Genomic DNA, 9,223 nt, shown 5'->3' on the forward strand with positions numbered 1-9,223 from the left:
TCCTTTGACCTTTACTCTCAAATACCGGATTCTCATGAATCAGATTCTCATGAATCTTTCCATTTGACTGTCCCCAGTTGCTTAAAAATTAATGTTTCAGTTTCAACCTATTGTGCAGACATTCCCTAATTTGCAGTTTGTGCCTTCTCCCACACCTGCTCCTTCTTCCTTAATCCTGGTTTCAGTTGACAGAATCATCAACCACCTAGTTGCCCACGCCAGAAACCTGGAAGGATTCCCAAGTCACACTCTTTCTTGACTCACCTCATCCCACTCCCGTTCTATAACCAAGTCCTAGTGATTTTACTGTTTAGCTAATCAGCATATCATTACATTACCAACCCTGCTGCCACTGCCTGCCTACCAACCTCTGGCCTTCCCCAAGCCCCTAGCACCATGTGCCCACCCACTTCACAGATGAATCACAAGCTCTCCTTGGGGTTTGGGGCCTCTGCTTAGGACCCCTGCTGGTCATTTTTTTTTTAAGATTTCCTTTATTTATTTGACAGAGAGTGCATGAGAGAGCACAAGCAGGGGGAGCGGCAGGCAGAGGGAGAGGGAGAAGCAGGCTCTCCGCTGAGCAGGGAACCCAATGTGAGGCTTGATCCCAGGACCCCAGGATCCCAGGATCATGATCTGAGCCAAAGGCAGAAGCTTAACTGACTGAGCCACTCAGGTGCCCCTCTCCTGGTCATTCTTCACCTACTCCCCCAGTCTTGCTTCTTTCCAGCTCCTAACTCTCAGCTCTAGAGCTCCAACCTAAATCTCATCTCTGGACTTCTGGATTCTAGGGCTTGACTCAGTTTTCACTGTTGGACTGTGGCATGGCTTTCAGTGTTCTATGAGCTTCAGAGACAATCCTCATCCTACTTTTTCCCCTGAACCTAGCCCCCAACTTAGCCACTTGGTCAGCCACAGGTGTCCTCTGCTAGTCCCTATGAGGAGGGAATGCAGCACTCCCCACCCAGACCTTTGAAGATGTCTCTTTACTGGTCCTCTGCTTCTAGTTTGCCACCCCCTCTTTAGCCCTTGCTCTTCCCAGCTGCTAGAGAGATGCTTCTAAATCATTTTTTAAAAAGATTTTATTTATTTATTCATGAGAAACACACACAGAGAGAGGCAGAGACACAGGCAGAGGGAGAAGCAGGCTCTATGCAGGGAGCCCGACGTGTGACCACGTGTGACTCGATCCCTAGTCTCCAGGATCATGCCCTGGGCTGAAGGTGGCACTAAACCACTGAGCCACCTGGGCTGCCCTAGAGAGATGCTTCTAAAGTGAAAGCCAGAACCTCTCACTTATTCACAGTTCCTTAATGGCTGTGTCTCCCCTTCAGGTAAAATCCCCACTTGTTCACCTGGCACACCAGGACCTTCAGGATCTGACTTACTATATGAAGTATGGTGGGAAGAGCACACTTTTTACGAGCGGCTTTAAACCTCGCTCTGCCATTTCTAGGCTCTGTGATCTTTGGTAAGTTAGTCTGGACCACAACCTCATGTGTAAAATGGAGATAGGGATATTGTGAGGATTAATGATTTATTTTTTTTTAAATTTTTATTTATTTATGATAGTCACAGAGAGAGAGAGAGAGGCAGAGACATAGGCAGAGGGAGAAGCAGGCTCCATGCACCGGGAGCCTGATGTGGGATTCGATTCCAGGATCACGCCCTAGGCCAAAGGCAGGCGCCAAACCGCTGCGCCACCCAGGGATCCCCTGATTTATTTATTTTTAAAAAGATTTTATTTATTTATTCATGAACGACAGAGAGAGAGAGAGAGAGAGAGAGAGAGAGAGTCAGAGACACAGGCAGAGCAAGAAGCAGGCTCCCCACAAGGAGCCCAATGTGGGACTGGATCCCAGATCCTGGAATCACACCCTAAGCCAAAGGCAGGCGCTCAACCGCTGAGCCACCCAGGCGTCCCAGGACTCATGATTTATGATTCTGTGAAGCGTGTGTCACTGAGCCTGGCAGGTAGTAAGTGCTCAAGAAATGTTTGTGATTGTTCCCTACCTGCCCGCCTCCCCCACCCCAGTCCTTGCACTTTATGTTCCAATCAGCAAAACTGACTTAATTGGGAATCACAGAGTATGTCATGCTTTTCGTTGTCCATGCTGTAGGCATGCTTTTTCCTCCTTCTGGAAAGTTCACTACTTTTGATCCACTCCCCCTCCGCAAAAAGGGCCAATGTATGTCTTTTTCAAGGATTAGCTCAAAACTCAAGTGCTATGAACCCATCTCTGACTCTTTTAGGTAAAGTGACACCTTTTTTCTAATGCTGCCTTGTTTTGGTTATCTATCCCTGTTCTGCAAGCCAGCCTAAATATTAGTGTTTTAACAGAAGTGTATTGTTTCTCACAATTCTGCAGGTTGCCTGGGCAGTTCTGCTTCACTAAGTGTTGGCCAGGGCCCTGGGGTGGTTGCATGTTCCAAAGCAGCCTCATCACTTGGCAAGTAGTTGATACTGGCTGCCAGGTGCAGCTCAGCCACTGCTGGCATCTGGGGGCCTTAGGTCTAATTCATATGGGTCTCTCGGTGGCTGCTCAGGCTCCTCTCAGCATGGTGACTGGATTGGTTCCAAGGAGAATGTTCCAGGTGGCAAAAGTGGAAGCTGCAGATCTCATAAGACCCAATCTCAGAAGTTACACATTCACTCCTGCGACATTCTGTAGGTCAAAACAGGTCACAGGGCCAGCCTGAACTCAAGAGAAGGGAAGATAGACTGTACATCTTATTGGAAAGAGTGACAAAGAATCTGCTGCCATCTTCAATCCCCCATGCTCCGAGTGCACTCGTCACTCGCCTTTATTGTAGCTTTAATTACACTGTATTTTTTAAAGATTTATTTATTTTTTATTTATTCATGAGGGAGAGAGAGAGAGAGAGAGAGAGAGAGAGAGGCAGAGACACAGGAGGAGGGAGAAGCAGGCTCCACGTCAGGAGCCTGACGCGGGACTCCATCCTGGGACCCCAGGATCATGCCCTGGGTCAAAGGCAGCCAGGCAGGCGCTAAACCACTGAGCCACCCAGGGATCTCCCTAATTACACTGTATTTTTAAGACCTGCTCCTACATCTGTCTCTGTGGTAGCCTCCGTCTCAGAGCCCAGAAACTGGCAACCCACTCAAATATTTCATCTGGCTCACAATGTGCTTTTATGATTCTTTTGAATTAACTGCAACACTTCAAAATGGAGAAATTTTACAGAAAATTGGGACTTATAGTATTGCAAAAAAAAAAAAAAGTTTTAAATGTGGCAATGCTAGCTCTGAATTCCTACAAGGCAACACCGAACCACGAGCTGTTGCCTCTCTGGACAACCTTGCACTTGGCACATTACCTGCCTGGCTTTCACAGAGATGGGAGTTTGCAGGCCTTAATGTAGCTCCTTGAAGGCAGAGTCTGGGGCATCTCAGATAGCGGGCACTTTCATTGCAAGATAAGGTTCTTAAGAGATTTTAAAACCTGAGATTAGGGCAGCCCGGGTGGCCCAGTGGTTTAGCGCCGCCGGCAGCCCAGGGTGTCATCCTGGAGATCCTGGATCGAGTCCCACGTCAGGCTCCCTGCATGGAGCCTGCTTCTCCCTTTGCCTGTGTCTCTGCTCTGCTCGTGTCTCTGCCTCTCTCTCTGTGTCTCTATAAATAAATAAAATATTTAAAAATAAATAAAACCTGAGATTAAAAAATAATTTACACATGGGCAGTCAGTGAATCCTCCAACTCTTGGTCTCAGCTCAAGTCATGATGTTGGGATCCTGGGATGGAGCCTCACGTTGGGCTCTGCACTCAGCAAAGGGTCTGCTTCTCTGCCTCTCTCTCCTTCTCCCGCTGCTCCCCAACTCTACCCCCCCTCACTGCTTGCATGAGTACACTCTCAAATAAATAAATAAATCTTTTTTTAAAAAAGAATTTATATGCAGCTGAAGGTGATCCCCAAGAACACTAATATCATCATCAACAGCAACAACCACCTTCTAGTGTAGTTACTCTAAGCTAGGAACTGTTCCAAGCTCTATTAACCTACTTAAATCTCACAGCAAAGCTAGGAGACAGGCACTTTTAACATGTGCATCTTATAGATGAGGAAACTGAGGCATGTAGCAATGACGCAACTTGCCTAAGATTACCAGGCGTAAATAGGAGTGAGACCTCATGTGGTAAGAGAGGAGATGAGAATAGGTAGGGATGCCAGCTCTCTCCACCTACGTAGCATCAGGCATCAGAGTCTTGTTTTTTTTTAAATTTTTAAAAAGATTTTATTCATGTATTCATCAGAGAGACACACACACACAGAGGCAGAGACACAGGCAGAGGGAGAAGCAGGCTCCACGTAGAGAGCCCGACGTGGGACTCGATCCAGGGTCTCCAGGGTGACGCCCTGGGCTGCAGGCAGAGCCAAACCGCTGCACCACCGGGACTGCCCTCTACTCACTTTTCTTTCTTTCTTTTTTTTTTTTTTTAAATTTATTTATGATAGTCACACACACACACACACACACACACACACACACACACACACACATAGAGGGGGGTGCAGAGACATAGGCAGAGGGAGAAGCAGGCTCCATGCACCGGGAGCCCAACGTGGGATTCGATCCCTGGTTTCCAGGATCGCGCCCTGGGCCAAAGGCAGGCGCTAAACCACTGCGCCACCCAGGGATCCCTCCACTCACTTTTCTTGACAGTGAAATCATCCTGCTGTGCCTATTCCGATTCTTGCCTTTTTGTGCACGTGTAGAAATACTTTTCTGAGGAACACGTATCAAAGCAAGTTTGCTGGGTATTAGGATATGTGTATTTTTAGCATTAAGTATGTTGACTCTTGAACAAGGTGGGTTTTAACTGTGTGGGTCCAGTTACATGCAGATTTTTTACATTATATACTGTAAATACATCTTCTCTTCATTATGATTTTCTTAATAACATTTTCTTTTTTCTGGCTTACTTTACTGTAAGAAAGATTGTACAAAATATGCATTAATCAACTGTTTATGTTATTGGTAAGGTTTCTAGTCAACAGTAGACTATTATTAGTAGAGGTTAAATTTGGGGGAATCAGAAGTTGTATGTGGGTCTTCCACTGTGTGGTGGGTCAGCAACCCTAACCCCTGTGTTGTTCAAGGGTCAACTATATTTATAGCCACATTTCTCTTCAAATGTCTCATAGCTGTCTTCATTTCAACCCAAAATATGGGAGTTTCTAATTGTCCCACATTTTGGTCAATTCTTGGCGTTTTCGGAGTTATTTTGTTTTTTCAGAGATTTTATTTTTAAGTAATCTCTACACTCAACCTGGGGCTCAAACTCATAACCCTGTGATCAAGAGTTGCAAGCTCCATGGACTGAGCCAGCCAGGCGCCCCTATCAGAGAGATTTTAATTTTGCCGAATTAGTATGTGTAAAATAGTGTCTCATGGTTTTGATTCGCATTTGTTCATTACTAATGAAGTTAAGCATCTTTTCATGTATTTATTGGTCATTTGGGTTTCCTTTTTTGGTGACTTGCCTATATGTAGCTTTTGCTCATTTTCTAATGCCTGGTCCTTTTCCTAGTGAGCTGCAAGAGTTCTTTATACATCTTGGATACAAAACCTTCATTGATCTTTTAGGTTGTAAATATTCTCCAAGTCTGTGGCTTGCTTGTATTTTTATTTTGTTGTGATGTCTCTTATCTTGTAAAAGTCAAAAAAAAATAAAGATAGAGTCATATGTGTCTATATTTCCTTTTATTTCTTCTGTTCTTTGTATCTTAAGAAATCCTTCCCTACTCTGATACCATCAATATATTATCTTAGAGTTTCTTCAAGCAGTTTAAAATTTTGTTTTTCACATATTTAAGCTATCTGAAATTGGTTTTGGTGTATGTTGTAATGTAGGGATCTGTTTTTTTTTTTTTTTCTATTTGGATAGTCAATTAACCCAAGATAATCTAACAGACAGTCCATCTTTTTCCACTGATTTATGTCACTTTTGTCATATACCAAGTTCTCATATCTTTGAAGGTCTGAGTCAAGAAGTTCTACTCTGTAACAGTAGTTTATGTACTTGCCCATGTGCCAGGACTACATGCTTTGATCACTCTGGCTTTCTATAGCAAAGTTGTGATATATGATATATGGCATGAGTAGCCCCTCTGGTATTCTGCTTCAAACTCATGTTGGCTTTTCTTGGCCATTTACTTCTTTATAAAAATTTTAAGAACAGTTTGTCAAGTGCCATGAAATAGATTGTTGTGGTTTCAATTAGAATTGAACTGACATTTATAGATTTGAGACAAATTACCAGCTTTATATTGAATTTTCCTCTTCTTGAGCATAGAATATCTCTCCATTCTTTTTGTCTTCTTTTCAAAATGTTCTCCAATAAGGTTTTATAATTTTCTCCATAAAGATCATGCACATATTTTGTCATATTTACTTCTCAGTGTTCTATAGTCCTTGTTGCTATTATAAACGGCATTTTCTGAAGACAAAATCTTCTATTTGTTTATTGGTGTGGTATGGACAAATTGATGTTTGCATATTATCTTGTCCCTGGAAAGGGATATATTAGTTCTAATTGTTTGTGGCTTCTCGTAAATTTTGTCATTAGTTAATTATCTATGTATAATGATGACTGATTCTTCTTTTTCTTTTTTTTAAAAAAGATTTTATTTATTTATTCATGAGAGAGAGAGAGGCAGAGACACAGGGAGAGACACAGGCAGAGAGAGGGAGAACCAGGCGGGACTCGATCCAGGGACTCGATCCAGGGACTCGATCCAGGGACTCGATCCAGGGACTTGATCCAGGGACTCGATCCGGGACTCCAGGATCATGCCCTGGGCCGAAGGCAGGCGCTAAACCGCTGAGCCACCCAGGGATCCTCCTGATTCTTCTTTTTCTTATTGCTCCATTTCACACCTGCTAGCACAAGTTGAATAGAAACAGTAAAAACTAGGGAGGCATCTGGCTGGCTCAGTCAGAAAAGCATGTGACTATTGACCTCAGAGTCATGAGTTCAAGCCCCATGTTGGGTCTATGTAAAGATTACTTAAATTAATAAAACTTTTTAAAAAGAATTAAGTGTTTTGATATACAATTGATGAATCACTGAAAACTACCTCTGAAACTAATAATACACTATATGTTAATTAATTGAATTTAAATAAAAAAAAAGAAATAGTAAAAACTAGTATACTTGACTTTGGAAGTTATTTTCGAATCTTAGGTAGATTTAAGAAAAATGAATTCGTGTTAAACATTACCCAGTATGTTCTCTGCACCTACTGAGACAATCATATTTTCCCTTTAGTATGAAAAAATATAAATATCATTAATAGATTTTTAAAGTACACCATCCTTGCATTCCTGCAGTAAAGTCTGCTTGGTCAAGCATACACACACACACACACTCTCTCTCTCACACACACAGACTTGCACAAACTCCACCACATTCAGTTTGCTAATATCTTATTTAGGATTTTAGTCTTATAAGTGCTATTGTCCCTTTTCCCATTGTCTGTGACAGTTTGCATAAGTAGATAAACAAATAGTTCTTAAGAGTTGGCAAGATAGGGACCCCTGGCTGGCTCAGTCTGTGGAACATGTGACTTGATCTTGGGGTCATGAGTTCAAGCCTCACATTAGGTATAGAGCTTATTTAATCTTTTTTTTTAATTTTTATTTATTTATGGTAGTCAGAGAGAGAAAGAGAGAGAGAGAGAGAGAGAGAGAGAGAGAGAGGCAGAGACACAGGCAGAGGGAGAAGCAGGCTCCATGCACCGGGAGCCCGATGTGGGATTCGATCCCGGGTCTCCAGGATCGCGCCCTGGGCCAAAGGCAGGCGCCAAACCGCTGCGCCACCCAGGGATCCCTAGAGCTTATTTAAAAAAAAAAAAAAAGAAATAGGGATGCCTGGGTAGCTCAGTGGTGATCTTGGGGTCTTGGGATCGAGTCCCACATCCAGCTCCCTGCAGGAAGCCTGCTTCTCCCTCTGTGTCTCTCATGAATAAATACATAAAAATCTTTTTAAAAAAAAGAGTTGGCAGGATAATACATCCATAAAACCATCTAGATGGGGGCATGTGTGTGTTTTAAACTCTCATTCAATTTGTTAGAATTTATAGATCTGCTCAGGTTTTCTAGTTCTTGAGTCAACTTTGATCACTTGTCATCTAATTTCTACACCTCGTCAGAACCAAGACCTCGGGCAGCCTGGGTGGCTCAGCAGTTTAGCACCACCTTCGGTGTGATCCTGGAGACCCGGAATCGAGTCCACATCAGGCTCCCTGCATGGAGCCTGCTTCTCCCTCTGCCTGTCTCTCTCTCTCTCTCTCTCTCTCTCTCTGTCTCTCATGAATGAATAAATAAAACCTTAAAAAAAATAACCAAGACCTCATCTCTCATCCTTTGGTGGCTAGTTAAAACTTTTGGTTGATAGAACCAATTCTCTCCCAGTCCCCTTCTAGCAACCATTGCCATGATCCGCTTATTCTCTGGCTTTCCGTTTTCTCTTTGTCTAGCACTTGGGATTTTAGTTTCCTTTTGAGAACTCAGTCTTGCTTACCTTTCCCCATATTTTATCCAGTATTTCCAGGTGATGGTGTTTTTTAAATTTTTAAAAAGATTTTATTCATGTATTCATCAGAGAGACACACACACACAGAGGCAGAGACACAGGCAGAGGGAGAAGCAGGCTCCACGTAGAGAGCCCGACGTGGGACTCGATCCAGGGTCTCCAGGGTGACGCCCTGGGCTGCAGGCAGAGCCAAACCGCTGCACCACCGGGACTGCCCTCTACTCACTTTTCTTTCTTTCTTTTTTTTTTTTTTTAAATTTATTTATGATAGTCACACACACACACACACACACACACACACACACACACACACAGAGGGGGGGTGCAGAGACATAGGCAGAGGGAGAAGCAGGCTCCATGCACCGGGAGCCCAACGTGGGATTCGATCCCTGGTTTCCAGGATCGCGCCCTGGGCCAAAGGCAGGCGCTAAACCACTGCGCCACCCAGGGATCCCTCCACTCACTTTTCTTGACAGTGAAATCATCCTGCTGTGCCTATTCCGATTCTTGCCTTTTTGTGCACGTGTAGAAATACTTTTCTGAGGAACACGTATCAAAGCAAGTTTGCTGGGTATTAGGATATGTGTATTTTTAGCATTAAGTATGTTGACTCTTGAACAAGGTGGGTTTTAACTGTGTGGGTCCAGTTACATGCAGATTTTTTAC

Source organism: Vulpes lagopus, chromosome 1 (genome assembly GCF_018345385.1).
Source record: "Vulpes lagopus strain Blue_001 chromosome 1, ASM1834538v1, whole genome shotgun sequence".
NCBI lineage: Eukaryota > Metazoa > Chordata > Mammalia > Carnivora > Canidae > Vulpes > Vulpes lagopus.